Genomic DNA, 16,793 nt, shown 5'->3' with positions numbered 1-16,793 from the left:
TTCCTCATGGGCAGTCACAGTGTGACCTAGGAGTGGGTTCATAAGGCTCGGAAAATGCAGGGAAACATCCTGGCTGTGACTCTGGAAATTAGAGCCTCTGTGGAAACACGGCATTCTCACATCTCAGAATCTAGACAGTTGCTGAAAGATATACACTTGAAAAACACTCTGCTTACTGCCATTCATTCAACAAAGGAACATAGGTTTTTCAGCATTGTGTTTGCTGAGAGTAACCCATTACTTGAAAATTTTCATCCAAAGTGAGTATGAGAGTCAGGCCAAAGTGAGAACAAGAATCAAGCCTTAGTGAGGATCACAGTCAATATGTAGTGAGGACCAGAATCAGTGCCCAGTGAGGTCCAGAGTCAGCCTCTAGTGAGGACGAGTGTCAGGATGCAGAGTGCTTTGCCTTACACTTTGTGCAGGACTCCTCTGCTTCTCACAGGGCCCGTGTTGGTTCCTCACGGGGACCTGCCCCACTCTGATCCTCAGTTTGGCCTGACTCTGGTCCTCACTGCATGTTGACACTGTTCTTTACTGGGCCCTGATATGGTATTAACTATGATTTGACTCTGGTCCACACTATGGATGCTTCTCTTCCTCAATAGGGCCTGACCTTCATGCTCCCTTAGGCCCTGTGAGGATGAGACTGAAACCCTAGTGAGGACCAGAATCAGGACATAGTGAGGACCATATTCAGGCTAGGCGATGTTCAACGTCAGGACCCAGTAAGGCGAGTCAGGTTGTAGTGAGCCAAAGAGTCAGGGCACAGGGAGGACCAGAGTCAAGCCCAGTGAAACAAAATGTCATGCCGAGTTGAGGCAGAGTGTCAGGCTATAGAGAGGACCAGAGTCAGGGCCTACAGAGGACCAGGTTCAGGATGTAGAAAGGACCAGAGTCAAGCCGTAGAGCTGACCAGGAGCAGAGCCCAGTGAGAAGAGAATCAGTGCCTGGTGAGACCCAGACTCAGGGTGTACTGAGGTGAGACTCATGTCCTAGTGAGCATGAGAGTCAGGCCCTACTGAGAATGAGCGTTCATGCCATAGTGAGGACAAGAGTCAGACTGTAATGAAGACCAAAATCAGAGCCCAGTGCAGAGCAGTGTCAGCCTCCAGTGAGGACAAGATTCGTGACCCAATGAGGCAGTCAGGAGGTAGTGACCCAAAGTATCAGGCCATAGAGTACAGATTCAGTGAGGAAGAGTCAGGCAAAAGTGAGGATGAGAGTCTAGTGCTACTGAAGATGAGAGTCAGGCTCTATTAGAAACGAGGATCAAGCCCTAGTGATGATGAGGATCATGCTGCAGTGAGGACAGAATCAGTCAGTGTGAGGACTGGAATCGGGCCCTAATGAGGACCACAGTCAAAGTGAGGCAATGTGCCAGGCCTTAGAGATGACCAAGTCAGGCCATAGAGAAGACCAGAGTGAGGGGCCACTTTGGACCAGGGTCAGGTAGTGAGGACCAGATTCAGCGCTGAGTGAGCAGCAGTGTCAGTGTCCTGTGAGGATAAGATTTATGAGAGAGTGAGGCAAAGAGTCATCTCGTGGTGACTCAAAGTCTCAGGCCTTAGAGGACACAGTCAGGCCGTGGTGAGGATGAGAGTCAGGCCAAACTGACAACGAGAGTCAGGCCCTAGTGAGGATCAGAGTCAAGATGCAGCGAGGATCAGAATCAGGGCCCAGTGAGGATGAGACTCAGGACACATTGAGGTCCAGGGTCAGATATAGTTACGACAAGTGTCAGGATGTAGGCAAGACAACAGTTATGTCCTAGTAGGATGAGACTCAGACAGTAATGAGGACCTGAATCAGGACATAATGAGGGCCATATTAAGGCTGCAGTGATGTCCAGCATCACTGCCCACTGAGCACCAGTGTCAATACCCAATGAGGCAAAGAGTCAGGGTGCTGTGAAAACCAAAGTTAGACCCAGTGACTTTGGTCTGACTTAGCCCTGAATCAGGGCTAAGGAACAAGAATCAGAGTGTAGTGAAGAAAAGTGTCAGGCAGTACAGGGGACAGAATTAAGCCCTAAAGAGGGTCAGAGTCAGTCAGGCAATGGTGAGGCAAAGAGTTGGGCTGTCAGAAGACCAGAGTCAGACTGTATAGAGGACCAGTTTCAGGATGTAGAAAGGACCAGATTCAAGTCATAGAGTGGACCAGGATCAGGTCCAGTGAGGAACAGAATCGGTGCCTAGAGAGGAAGAGTTAGGGTATAGAGGATGAGAATCAGGTCCTACTGAAACAAGAATCTTGATGTGGTCAGGACCAGAGTTAGGCTGCAGTGAGGACCCAAGTCAAAGCCCAGTGAGGAACAGTGTCAGTATCCAGGGAGGACAGGTTTCAAGGCCCAGTGAAGCAATGAGTTAGGAAGTGGTGACACAAAGTGTCAGGCCATAGAGGACAGAGTCAGGCCCTGTTGAGGAAGAGAGTCAGGACAAAGTGAGGAAGAGTGTCAGGCCCTAGTGAGGACTAAGGTCAGGCAGTACTGAGGACCAGAGCCAAGCTGTAGTGAAGACTAGCGTCAGAGCCCAGTGAGGAACAGAATCAGGTCCCAGCGAGGCAAAGTATCAAGCTATAGACAGGACTAGATTGAGACCATAATGAGGACGAGAATCAGACCACAGTGAGGACCAAAGTCACGTAGTAGCGAAGAAGAGAGTGAGGCTGTAGAGAGGACCAATGTGAGGACTTGGTGAGGACCAGAGTGAGGCCAGAGAGAACCCGTGTGAAGCCAGAGTGAGGATGAAGTAAGTCCCTAGTGAGGGTGAGAGTCAGGCTAGTAGACACGACCTTTGGCCTTAGTGATGATGAGAATGATGCTGTATATGAGGCAGGGTCAGTCTGTATGAAGACCAGAATCAGGGCCTAATGAGGACCAGAGTAAGGCCCTGTGAGGCAACATATCAGGTCGCAGACAGGTACAGGGTCAGACCATAGAGGGTACCAGAGTCAGGTCTCAGTGAGTACCAGAGTCAGGGCCCAGGGAAGAAAAGTGTCAGTCTCCAGTGAGTACGAGATTCATGAACCAGTGAGTCAAAGAGTTAGGTCATAGAGGACAGAGTAAGGCCATGGTGAGGATAAAAGTCAGGCCCTTCTGAAGACAAGAGTCAGGCCCAAATGAGGATGAGAGTCAGGCCTTAGTGAGGACCATAGTGAAGCCAGAGTGAGGATGTAGTGAGGACATGTCTGAGGCCATAGTGAAGACGAAAGTCAAGCCCTTGTAGACACAAATGACAGGCCCTAGTGATGATGAGGATCATGCTTTAGTGAGGACAGAGTCAGTCTGTAGTGAGGACCTGATCAGGGCCTAGAGAAGACCAGAGTTAGGACCTGTGAGGCAAAGTATCAGGTCATCAAAAGACCAGAATCAGTCTGTAGACAGGGCCAGAGTCAGGTCAAAGCGAGAAGCAGAGTAAAGCCATAGTGGGGACCACAGTCTTGGCCCAGTGAAATATAGACTAGGACACAGTGAGGACCAGAGTCAGGTTGCAGTGAAAATGATAGTCAGGTCCTGGAGAGGATGAGAGTCATGCTGCAGTGCGGAGCAAAGTCAGGTCAAAGTGAAGACCCGATTCTGGACCATTCAGGACCACACTCACGGCCTGTTGATAACCAGAGGTAGGCACCATTAAGACAAAAATCAGCGTGTAGTGAAGAAAAGTGTCAGGCAGTAGAAGGGACAGAGTTAAGCCCTAAAGAGGGTCAGAGTCAGTCCGTAGTGAGGGCACAACAGCTGTAGAGAGGACTTTAGTCAGGGCCCAGTGAGGACCAGACTAGGGGCCCAATGAGAACCTGATTCACAGCCCAGTGAGGACCAGAGTCAGGGTCCAGTGAGGACCTGATTCAGGGCCCAGTGAAGACCAGAGTCAAGGCCCAGTGAGGACCAGACTCAGGGCCCAGTGAGGACCAGGCTCAGGATCCAGTAAGAACCTGATTCAGGGCCCAGTGAAGACCAGAGTCAGGGCCCAGTGAGAACCAGACTCAAGGCCCAGTGAGAACCTGATTCACGGCCCAGTGAGGATCAATTTTGGGGTCCAGTGAGAAGCTGATTCATGACCCAGTGAGGACCAGAGTCAGGCCCAGTGAGAACCTGATTCAGGGTCCAGTGAAGACCAGGCTCAGGGCCCAGTGAGAACCTGATTCAGGACCCAGTGTGGGCCAGAGTCAGGCCCAGTGAGAACCTGATTCAGGGCCCAGTGAAGACCAGAGTCAGGCCCAGTGAGGCAGTGTCAGGTCACTGGAGGCAGGCCACATTAACGATGAGAGTCATGCCACAGTTAGGACAAGAGTGAGGTCTCAGTGAGGACCAGAATCAGGGCATTGTGAGTACAAGAATCAGGCCCAGGTGAGCATCAAAGTCAGGACTTAGTGAACAAGAGAGTATCACCAGAGTCAGGACAAGAGACAGGTTGTAGTGAGGACCAGATCAAGCAGCAGAAAGGACCAGAATCAGGGCAAAGTGAGGACCACTGTTAGGTGCCAGTGAGGACTAGAATCAGGCCGTGGTGAGGCAAACAGCCAAACAGTTGCGAGGCAAAGAGTCAGTCTGTAGAGTGAACCAGATTGAGGCCCTAGTGAAGACAAGAGCTTGGCCCTAGTTATGACCAGACTCAGGACGTAGTTTGAACATTCTTTGGCATTGCCCTTTTGGGGATTAGGAGAAGGCAATGGCAGTCCACTCCAGTACTCTTGCCTGGAAAATCCCATGGATGGAGGAGCCTGGTAGGGTGCAATCCATGGGGTCACTAGAATGAAAAGTGACCTTTTCCAGTCCTGTGGCTACTGTTGAGTTTTCCAAATTTGCTGTCATATGCAGTGCAGCACTTTAATAGCATCATCTTTTAGGATTTGGAATACCTCAACTGGAATTCCATCACTTTCACTAGCTTTGCTTGTAGATGAAGGGTTGTTGCTGAATGAAAAGACTCCGGCATTCTTGGCCTCTGGAGGAAAAGAATTCAGTCCCGGGCCAGAGACGAGGCTTGATCACTCAGAGCTTTTGTGTAATAAAGTTTTATTAAAGTATAAAGGAGGTAGAGAAAGCTTCTGTCATAGACATCAGAAGCGGGCAGAAAGAGTATCCCCCTGCTAGTCTTCAGCTGGATGTTATTTAGTCACTAGCAGTCTGTTAATGAAATAAAGGAATGTCTTAAAACTCAGAATGGCACCAGGCCCCTCACCCATCAGATGAATTTTGGGATTATCTTGACACCAGATGATTTATCCCTGGCCGTAAAACAGTTGACTTGAATCTTGTAGAAGGGCAGATTGCCATACAAATAGTTTCATTTACATAGATTAGGGGAACAATATCTGAGTATAACATACTGGTTTGTCAAGTAGATTTTGAGCCATTAGGCAAACCCACTTGAATACAGAGTCTGGGGTAAATGCATAGTACATTAACATAGCTTAAGGCAAACATTTCCATAAGAAAAATGCATTGGTTAACTCAAGATTTGAGAATAGTTAACTTCAGGTGAAACCAGGTATCATTATGGCAACATGGTAATTTAAGAGAAACTTCCTTTTAAATTTGTATAGAGAAAAAAAATATTGCTAGTTTGTTTCCTCCTGCCGCCTACTGGTCATCCACTTGTAAAAGAATGAAACTAGATCACTTCCTAACACCATACACCAAAATAAACTCAAAATGGATTAAAGATCTAAATGTAAGACCAGAAACTATAAAACTCCTAGAGGAGAACATAGGCAAAACACCCTCTGACATAAATCAGAGCAGGATCCTCCATGACCCACCTCCCAGAATATTGGAAATAAAAGCAAAAATAAACAAATGGGACCTAGTTAAAATCAAAAGCTTCTGCACAGCAAAGGAAACTATAAGCAAGGTGAAAAGACAGCCTTCAGAATGGGAGAAATTAATAGCAAATGAAACAACTGACAAAGAATTAATCTCCAAAATACACAAGCAGCTTCTGCAGCTCAATTCCAGAAAAGTAAACGACCCAATCAAACAATGGGCCAAAGAACTAAACAGACATTTCTCCAAAGAAGACATAAAGATGGCTAACAAACACATGAAAAAATGCTCAACATCCCTCATAATCAGAGAGATGCAAATCAAAACCACAACGAGATACCATTTCACACCAGTCAGAATGGCTGCTATCCAAAAGTCTACATGCAATAAATGCTGGAGAGGGTGTGGAGAGAAGGGAACCCTCTTCCACTGTTGGTGGGAATGCAAACTAGTACAGCCACTATGGAGAACAGTGTGGAGAATCCTCAAAAAACTGAAAATAGAACTGCCATATGATCCAGCAATCGCACTCCTGGGCATACACACCGAGGAAACCAGAACTTAAAGAGACACATGTACTCCAATGTTCACTGCAGCACTGTTTATAACAGCCAGGACATGGAAGCAACCTAGATGTCCATCTGCAGATGAATGGATAAGAAAGCTTTGGTACATATACACAATGGAGTATTTTTCAGCCATCAAAAAGAATGCATTTGAGTCAGTTCTAATGAGGTGGGTGAAATTGGAGCCTATTATACAGAGTAAAGTCAGCCTGAAAGAAAAACATCAATACAGCATACTAATACATATATATGGAATTTAGAAGGATGGTAAGCTTAACCCTGTATACGAGACAGCAAAAGAGACATAGGTGTATAGAACAGTCTTTGGGACTCTGTGGGAGAGGGTGAAGGTGGGATGATTTGAGAGAATGGCATTGTAGCATGTATATTATCATATGTGAAATGAATCACCAGTCCAAGTTCGACGCATGATACAGGATGCTTGGGGCTGGTGCACGAGGATGACCTGGACGGAGGATATGGGGAAGAGGGAGGTGGGAGGGGGGTTCAAGAAGGGAAACACATGTATACCCGGGGCAGATTCGTGTTAATGCATGGCAAAACCAACCAATATATTAATGTAAAGTAATTTGCCTCCAAAAAAAAAAAATAGTCTGACGCTTGCAGGCTATTTCCTCCATTTGGAGACCCCTGGCCTTCCTGCCTGTTACCCTCTCAAGAATTACTTATTAGATTAATACAGAGCCTTGCTCTTTCTCTCCACTGTTTGTATTATTTGATTTTCTTTGTACAATGACACTACCTGAAAAAGATTTGTACTCCTGAGGATCTGGGCTTCCTAGATGACGCTAATAGTAAAGAACCTTCCTGCCAGTCCAGGAGACAGAAGAGATGTAGGTTTGATCCCTGGGTCGGGAAGATCCCCTGCAGAAGGGCATGGCAATCCATTCCAATATTCTTGCCTGGAGAATCCCATGGACAGAGGGGCCTGGCAGGCTACAGTCCATAAGGCCACAAAGAATCGGACACAACTGAAGCAATTTAGCATAAACACACGCACACATGAGGGTCTGAAGACTATAAAATTGTATTCAGTTCAGTTCAGTTCAGTTCAGTCGCTAAGTCATGTCCGACTCTTTGCGACCCAATGAATCACAGCACGCCAGGCCTCCCTGTCCATCACCAACTCCCGGAGTTCACTCAAACTCATGTCCACAGAGTCGGTGATGCCATCCAGCCATCTCATTCTCTGTCATCCCCTTCTCCTCCCTCCCCCAATCCCTCCCAGCATCAAAGTCTTTTCCAGTGAGTCAACTCTTCGCATGAGGTGGCCAAAGTATTGGAGTTTCAGCTTTAGCATCAGTCCTTCCAATGAACACCCAGGATTGATCTCCTTTAGAATGGACTGGTTGGATCTCCTTGCAGTCCAAGGGACTCTCAAGAGTCTTCTCCAACACCACAGTTCAAAAGCATCAATTCTTCGGCGATCAGCTTTCTTCACAGTCCAATTCTCACATCCATACATGACCACGGGAAAAACCATAGCCTTGACTAGACAGACCTTTGTTGGTAAAGTAATGTCTCTGCTTTTTAATATGCTATCTAGGTTGGTCATAACTTTCCTTCCAAGGAGCAAGCGTCTTTTAATTTCATGGCTGCAATTAGCATCCGCAGTGATTTTGGAGCCCAAAAAAATAAAGTCTGACACTGTTTCCACTGTTTCCCCATCTATTTCCCATGAAGTGATGGGACCAGATGCCATGATCTTTGTTTTCTGAATGTTGAGCTTCAAGCCAACCTTTTCACTCTCCTCTTTCGCTTTCATCAAGAGGCTTTTGAGTTCCTCTTCACTTTCTGCCATAAGGGTGGTGTTATCTGCACATATGTGGTTATTGATATTTCTCCCAGCAATCTTGATTCTAGCTTGTGCTTCTTCCAGCCCAGCGTTCCTCATGATGTACTCTGCACATAAGTTGAATAAGCAGGGTGACAACATACAACCTTGATGTAATCCTTTTCCTATTTGGAACCAGTCTGTTGTTCCATGTCCAGTTGCTTCCTGACCTGTATATAGGATTCTCAAAATTGTATTCAGGGATTATTAAAGACTTAAACTGTTGCAAATTTAAATGATACCGTATCTTTGTTATGGTACCCAAAAAACTATTTTATATTTGTGAATATGTAAAAGGATGAGTAAAGATATTTGTAAGCCTAGATCATGGTAAAGCATAAATTAGGAGTAAAAGGATTGTCATTTCTGCTGTGTGAAAGGCTCTGGGAGCTTGTTCGCACTTATGGCACTTTTCTCCAGTGTATCTAACTGCATTAATGGTTTTATCAATATCAATATTGCCTTATCTGACTCTTCCAAGAACCTGATCAGTAGGTATTGTTATTATACACAATTACAGAATAGAATCTGAGCTCTTGAGAATTTTCAGTAACTTTTCTCATCACATAATGTAACTTAATACAAGAGCTTTGATTTGAACTAAGCCTCTACGAATCTAGACCTGACATCTTTATTTCATTTCATTGTCTCTGCATATATTGATAGTTTTTACTCTTTAATATATAGTCATTAAATTATCCAATGATCTTATAAGGTTTGTTTCATGTTCTTGTTTGCTTGATGACATAGTCGAATATGGAGTTCAGAGTCCAGGCTCTGTTTAGGAATGTCTAGTACCCTGGAAACAACTTGTTTTAAAGTAAGTAAAAAGACGTGGTGTATATACATCTGTTTACTTGCTAGTCTTATTCATATTTTCAATCATCTTTGTTAGCAGTTAGTGTCATTCATAAAAATCAACTCATTTTTAATTCTTTCAGAAAGCCCAATTATTCTATTACTTCCCTATTTAACAAGCATAGATAGTGCATACATGTAAACACACACACACACACACACACACACTCACTTGCCACTTGACTAATGAATTTCTCATATGTACAAGGAAGGACACAATCATGTTTCCTTGGTTGTTTAGCAGTAAAGAATCCACCTGCCAATGCAGGTTCACTCCCTGCATTGGGAAGATCCCCTGAAGAAGAAAATGACAACCCACTCCAGGGTTCTTACTGGGAAATCCTATGAACAGAGAAGCTTGACAGGCTACAGTCCATGGGGCCACAAAGAGTCAGACACAACTGAGCGACTACACAACAAAGGACAGTCATTCTTCAAAGCTGTGTCTTGCTCTAAGAAATGAAGTCAAAAATTTAATGGAAAAGCTTCCTGTGGGTAAGCTGTTTGGCTTTTTAAGTTAGAGAAGAGTCACTAAAATCAGTAAGGGCATTTTATCATAAGTAACAATTTCACATTTTCCAATTTGACCCTCATTATAATTGTATGAAATGGGTAGGGACATTATATGTAAATCTCCCTACATTATAGTAAGTCATATACATTTGAAACAGACACACACTCGTGAGCACTGCTTGATCTGATTGGGCCACTTTGAATAAATACTTAGCGATGAATAAAGCCTCAGGCTCTGGCTATAGTCAGCATTCTGTTTCTAGCCCTTACCCATGTGGTTACTGTCAGTTTGTATCTGTAAATAATCCAGCCATTACCTTCTACATCATTGGCTCTGTGTCCTTCATCAAGAAGCATCAGTCAAACATGAACACATGAATCAGGTTATAACCTCTACAGTGAATGGAGACTCTAGAGAAGCCCCTCCTGCTCTGAAGCTCTTGCTAGAAAAATTTTTGCTTCTTTCCCTGTAGAGTCAGTCACTTCCATGCTGGAGTCAGAAGTTCTGGGTTAAAATTCCAGAGCCAGCATCTGTCATTTCTTTAATTTTATCTCTTTAAGCATGGGCTTCCTACCAGTAAAACTGGGTAACAAGATCTAACGTGGACTATTTCCTAGCCACTTAACTCTGAACAACCGCTTCCTTGCATTATTTAACTTAGTCATCATAACAGTACATATTAGTAGGTATTACTTATTTTTGACAGCTTCTTTTATTTTTAAATAATGAGTGAAAAGAAAGCCAACTTAACACATGGATATTTATTAGGAATTAGTCTACAGCAAGGTATGTTCCCAATGATCTTTCTTTATTTTTTTAAGAATGAATTAGTTGATTTTAAAGCCTCAGTTTTTTCCAGATTTTAAAGAAATGACTAGGAGTATAGCCATGACCCAAGCACTTCTTCACGTTTATCTTATTTCTCTTTCTATCTGTAGATAAGGAAGTCACCTGATCACGGATGGCATGCAACCCCCGATTCTCCCACCCATGCACATGGCAGGCATGGCCAATAAACTGCTCTTTTCCTTTGCTCAGAACATGGATGTGACTTCAGAATTCTTCTCACAATTCACTCCAAGAAACCATTACTATTGACATATGACCAGAGTTGTCAGTTGAGATAACAACTATTTCTTATCCCCACCCCGGGTAGATCCCTACCCTTCTCTTAAGTTGCAGCGCTATCTTAAAACATTTAACAATTTATCTAAACTTCAATTCTTCCTGGTATCAACAAATTTCTAGCTTTGTGTTCTCAATGAAAAGGCAAGCACAAGAACATAAGTCAGTTTTTCACATGGATGCATCAATTTGTTGATGATTATGATGACTCCCAAAGGCGGTTTGAGACACATTCGTCTTTCTTCTAATTGTAGATTCTACATGCTCATTGAGGTACCTTTCACCTTTTCCCTGGAAATTATGCAAAAACCAAAGCTTTGTAACTGAGTTTGTCCTTCTGGGGCTTTCACAGAATCCAACCATGCAGAAAGTAATATTTGTTGTGCTTTTGTTCATTTACATTGCAACTGTTGGGGGAAACTTGCTAATTATGGTAACCATCAGTAGCAGCCCAGCACTCTGGGCTCCCCCATGTACTTCTTCCTGGCTTTTCTGTCCTTTCTGGATGTGTACTTCTCTTCCATCATTGTACCAAAGATGATTATGGACTGTCTCCTTTGGAGGAAAACCATTTCCTTCAAAGGCTGCATGACCCAGCTCTTTGATGAACATTTCTTTGCTGGGGTGAAGGTGATTGTCCTCAGTGCCATGGCCTATGACTGCTATGTGGCCATCTGCAAGCCCTTGCACAATTCTTCTATCATGAACTGCAGACTCTGTGTCCTTCTGATGGTGGTAGCCTGGACAGGGAGCTTCCTTAATTCCATGATACAGATTCTCTTTACTTTCCAGCTGCCTTTCTGTGGCCCCAACGTCATCGATCACTTCATGTATGGCTTGTACCCACTGCTGGAGCATGCCTGCACTGACACTCACATCTGTGGGCTTTTGGCACTCACCAACAGTGGGTTTATCTGCATCCTAATCTTCTCCTTTTTGCTTGTCTCCTATGGAGTCATCCTGCTGTCTCTGAGAACCCATAAACCTGAAGGGCAGCAGAAAGCCCTCTCTACCTGTGGATCTCACATTGCTGTTGTGGTTTTGTTCTTTATCCCATGCATATTTATGTATGTACGGCCTCCATATTCTTTCTCCTTTGTCAAAATGATAGTCATATTTTACACCATCGTAACTTCCTTTTTCAATCCTTTGATTTATACTTTCAGGAACAAAGAACTGAAAAGTGCCATGAGGAAAGTGTGGAATAGGATAATGGTGGTTTCTAACGAAAAATAAAACATTTAAAGTTGAATACAAAATTCAAATTTTCTAATCAGACAAAAATTTTATATGAATGAGCATTGTTTGACAGGGTTTGACTGTGTGGATCACAATAAACTATGGAAAATTCTGAAAGACATGGTAATACCAGACCACCTGACTTGTCTCTTGAGAAACCTGTATGCAGGTCAGGAAACAACAGTTAGAACTGGACATGGAACAACAGACTGGTTCCAAATAGGAAAAGGATTACGTCAAGGCTGTATATTGTCACCCTGATTATTTACTTATATGCAGAGTACATCATGAAAAATGCTGGGCTGGAGGAAGCACAAGTTAGAATCAAGATTGCTGGGAGAAATATCAATAACCACAGACATGCAGATGACACCACTTTTATGGCAGAAAGTGAAAAAGAACTAAAGGGCCTCTTGATGAAAGTGAAAGAGGAGAGTGGAAAAAGTTGGCTTAAAGCTCACCATTCAGAAAACCAAGACCATGGCATCTGGTCCCGTCACTTCATGGCAAATAGATGGGGAAACAGTAGAAAGAGTGGCTGACTTTATTTTTCCGGGTTCCAAAATCACTGCAGATGGTGATTGCAGCCATGAAATTAGAAAACGCTTACTCCTTGGAAGGAAGGTTATGGCCAACCTAGATAGCATATTAAAAAGCAGAGACATTACTTTGCCAACAAAGTCCGTCTACTCAAGGCTATGGTTTTTCCAGTAGTCACCTATGGATGTGAGAGTTGGACTATAAAGAAAGCTGAGCACTGAAGAATTGATGCTTTTGAACTGTGATATTGGAGAAGACTCCTGAGAGTCCCTTGGACTGCAAGGAGATCCAACCAGTCCATCCTAAAGGAGATTGGTCCTGGGTGTTCATTGGAAGGACTGATGTTGAAGCTGAAACTCCAATACTTTGGCCACCTGATGCAAAGAGCTGACTCATTTGAAAAGACCCTGATGCTGGGAAAGATTGAGGGAAGGAGAAGGGGACGACCTAGGATGAGATGGTTGGATGGCATCACCGACTCGAGGGACATGGGTTTGGGTGGACTCTGGGAGTTGGTGATGGACAGGGAGGCCTGGCGTGCTGTGATTCAAAGGGTCACAAACAGTCGGACATGACTGAATGACTGAACTGAATTGAACTGTAAGTAATGCAATATTATAAAAAATAGCATAAGTTCTAGAAAATAATTTAGTTTTCATTCTTAGGTCACTTATGAACTCTGATTTGGCAATTCAGTATCCTGAAATGAAAATTAAGAAAACTTGAATTTTATGCTTACTTAGAATCTAAAAGTAAAAAAGAATGAAAAAAATTACTCTCACTTTTTTCTACTCATTTGATATTTGGGAAATATTTCTGGAGGGAAGACAAAATTGTCTTAGAGATTAGGTTTTACATATATATATATATATATATATATATATATATATATCTCAATGAACTTTTTGCCCAACCTAATGTATCTGTTGTACAACTGAAAATAACAAAACACTGTAAATCAACTCTATTTAAAAAATAAACAAACAATAGAAAGAAAAATATTAACATATTAATGTTTCAGATTTGCCATGAACTGTAATTATTGCTGACATTAGCCCTTTGATATTGATAATAACTATAATTCACACTTTGAAAGTGAAAGTGATGTTGCTCAGTCATGTCCAACTCTTTTGTGACCCCATGGACTGTTGCCTACCAGGCACCTCTGTCCATTGTCTTTTCCATGCAAATGTACTGAGGTGGCTTGCCATTTCCTTCTCCAGGGGATCTTCCCGACCCAGCGATTGTACCCTTCTCTCCTGCATTGCAGGCAGATGCTTTACCATCTGAGCCACCAGGGAAACCAGTTCACAAGTTGATATAACACAAACAAGAGTAGTTAACCACACATATTTCATCTATGGGCTTTCAACTGCCTTCAAAGACTTCCATGCCTCTAGAAGAAATGGATTTAAGGAAAGTTCATGTGGAAGAGAACAGAATTACCTCAAATCAAGTCATATGAGTTGAAGTTTAACCAATTGTCCCCAAGGCTTGATTTTGTCCTTGGACTGTTTGAGCTAGGTAGCTCATTGCAAATCACTTGGGACTGGTTTGGAAGAGATAGTTTCCTTGGGGCTCCTGAGGCTTAAACCTACCTTAAGTATTTGCAAACTCTTGTGTGAATTTCTATAAATATCCAGTACAGTAAAAATAAAACACTTAGCCTCATGATTTTTCACACATACAAAAAAAGATAGAGAGAGACAGTGGAAGGAAGCTGGCCGCAGAGGCATTTATGTCTCAGAGTGTAGGAATAGTTTACTCCAATTAAGTTTCCAAGAACCAAATTAAGAAATTCACTCCATTTTCAGAGCACTCTCTCTGCTCCAATACAGACCTTGCTGTTCTGTCTGACCCAATGTTTCCAGGGAAGAGCTGTGTGAATTATGGCTACATGAAGAGTTCCCTTTCTCCATAAACTCTTTACATCCCATCGTCACTTGTGATAGAAGGCAACGATAAATCTCAGTGAAGTATAGTTTGTGTGTTTTATTCAAGCTTCACATAATTCACCTTCTAAGTAAATGGAAGTTGAAAATTTGAAAAATACACTCTGTTGGAAGTCATCTGTTTGGTTGTAAGAAAAGAGGTAAGTTTCTCAGTCTGTCTGAAATATTTTTTTCTGTGCTGTGCTTAGTGTCTCAGTCATGTTTGACTCTTTGTGACCCCATGGACTATAGCCTGCCAGGCTCCTCTGTCAATGAGATTCTCCAGGCGACAATACTGGAGGGTGTTGCACTCTTCCAAGGGATCTTCCCAACCCAGGGATTGAACCCAGGTCTCCTGTATTGCAGGCGGATTCTTCACCATCTGAGCCCTAAACACTGATCTCTTGGAATCTATACTCAGTGTGTCTTCTAATAAATGACAGAGATCCTGAGGAGTGTTTCTACCAATGAAGAATTATGGTGGTTCAGGCTTCCTAGGCCTTCCCTGGACTCAGCACACGGCTGAACTACCTCTCAAAGGCACCTCTGCTCACAGAGGATGCAACATACGGAATGAAGGCCAGCTTGGCAGAAGTTTCTGTCTTGGGGAGCTCCTGGTTCAAAGTCTATCATCAGTGCTGATGCTTCTGGGACAGAGTATGAAATTGGGCTCCCCTTTCTACACTCCTGGGTTTTCAGGATCCTTGACAATCCTTGTGACGACACACAACAACAGTCTCTCTTTAATTGGGGTAAGTGATGGTTGTTCAGGAAGAAAGAAGCTGAACTGTGGGATGAAATCTCAGATAAAACGACTTTCTCTAAGATGTTTGCTCTCCTTCCCACTCTGTCTTTCTATATCCCCTCTCCGACTCTTCTTTCCCTGGTTCCTGCTCACTCTCTCCTGTTCTGACTACATTAGTCTGCTTCTTTCCTTCTCTTCACTATTATCCAGTTAGACCTTTATATTTTTTGCTTTAATATTAGCCTCAGCATGCAGTTTATTGCACTTGGCTTTGGAGTCAGGACAGAAATTTAAGATATCAATTGCTATCCTTCTCTCATGACTCATGATTTCTCTTTTCTAAGATGCAATCTATGTGATGATTAGAATTAGATATTTTATATGAGATGAGGGTGAATGCTGAGAGAGAGGCTATGTAGTAACATCCCTTTCTAGTTCTAGCCTAAGTGCCTTAATTAAAACACTCTGTATCACAGGTCATGCTTTGTAACTAGATGTGGATGAATCACATGGCCAATCCAGTTACCTTGCAAAAAAATGTGTATGTCAAATGAAATAGCACAAGTAAAAGCTTGTTTGAATGATAAGATTATGGAAAAAGAATAATATTTAATCCTGAATTGCCTTATTCAATCGTATATATGGAACATAGGAGATAGAGGCAGATGGTTATTTAACTTAGGAAAAACGGAAAAATTTTATCACCAAATATATTTGAATCGGTTAACAGTTTAGTAAGTAAAATTATTATTATTATTATTAATTTTTTATTTTTTAAAAATTTATTTTATTGGAGGCAAATTACCTTACATTAATATATTGGTTGGTTTTGCCATACATTGACACGAATCCACCCCGGGTGTACATGTGTTCCCTTTCTTGAATCCCCCTCCCACCTCCCTCTTCCCCATATCCTCCTTCCAGGTCATCCCCGTGCACCAGCCCCAAGCATCCTGTATCATGCGTCGAACCTGGACTGGTGATTCATTTCACATATGATAATATACATGCTACAATGCCGTTCTCCCCAATCATCCCACCTTCACCCTCTCCCACAGAGTCCCAAAGACTGTTCTCCTGTGTTTCCTTTGCAGTCTCGTATACAGGGTTAAGGTTACCATCTTTCTAAATTCCATATATATGCGTTAGTATACTGTATTGATGTTTTTCTTTCTGGCTTATTTCACTCTGTATCAGTTCAGTTCAGTTCAGTTCAGTCGCTCAGTCGTGTCCGACTCTCCGCGACCCCATGAATCACAGCACGCCAGGCCTCCCTGTCCATCACCAACTCGGCTCCAATTTCATCCACCTCATTAAAACTGATTCAAATGCATTCTTTTTGATGGCTGAAAAATACTCCATTGTGTATATGTACCAAAGCTTTCTTATCCATTCATCTGCAGATGGACATCTAGGTTGCTTCCATGTCCTGGCTGTTATAAACAGTGCTGCAGTGAACATTGGAGTACATGTGTCTCTTTCGATTCTGGTTTCCTTGGTGTGTTTGCCCAGGAGTGCGATTGCTGGATCATATGGCAGTTCTATTTCCAGTTTTTTGAGGATTCTCCACACTGTTCTCCATAGTGGCTGTACTAGTTTGCATTCCCACCAACAGTGGAAGAGGGTTCCCTTCTCTCCACACCCTCTCCAGCA

The 16,793-nt window shown here is 43.1% G+C and overlaps 1 pseudogene; it reads left to right on the top strand.

The window, feature by feature from the left end:
• Nucleotides 1-10,937: 10,937 nt before the first annotated feature.
• LOC129554911 (olfactory receptor 4C15-like) lies at nucleotides 10,938-11,921 on the top strand (annotated as a pseudogene).
• Nucleotides 11,922-16,793: the final 4,872 nt, after the last annotated feature.

This window comes from Moschus berezovskii, chromosome 14 (genome assembly GCF_049115385.1).
Source record: "Moschus berezovskii isolate FMDL1 chromosome 14, NW_MosBer_1.0, whole genome shotgun sequence".
Lineage (NCBI taxonomy): Eukaryota > Metazoa > Chordata > Mammalia > Artiodactyla > Moschidae > Moschus > Moschus berezovskii.
Note: the sequence above shows the minus strand (reverse complement) of the source record. Positions and strands in the feature narration are given on the sequence as shown.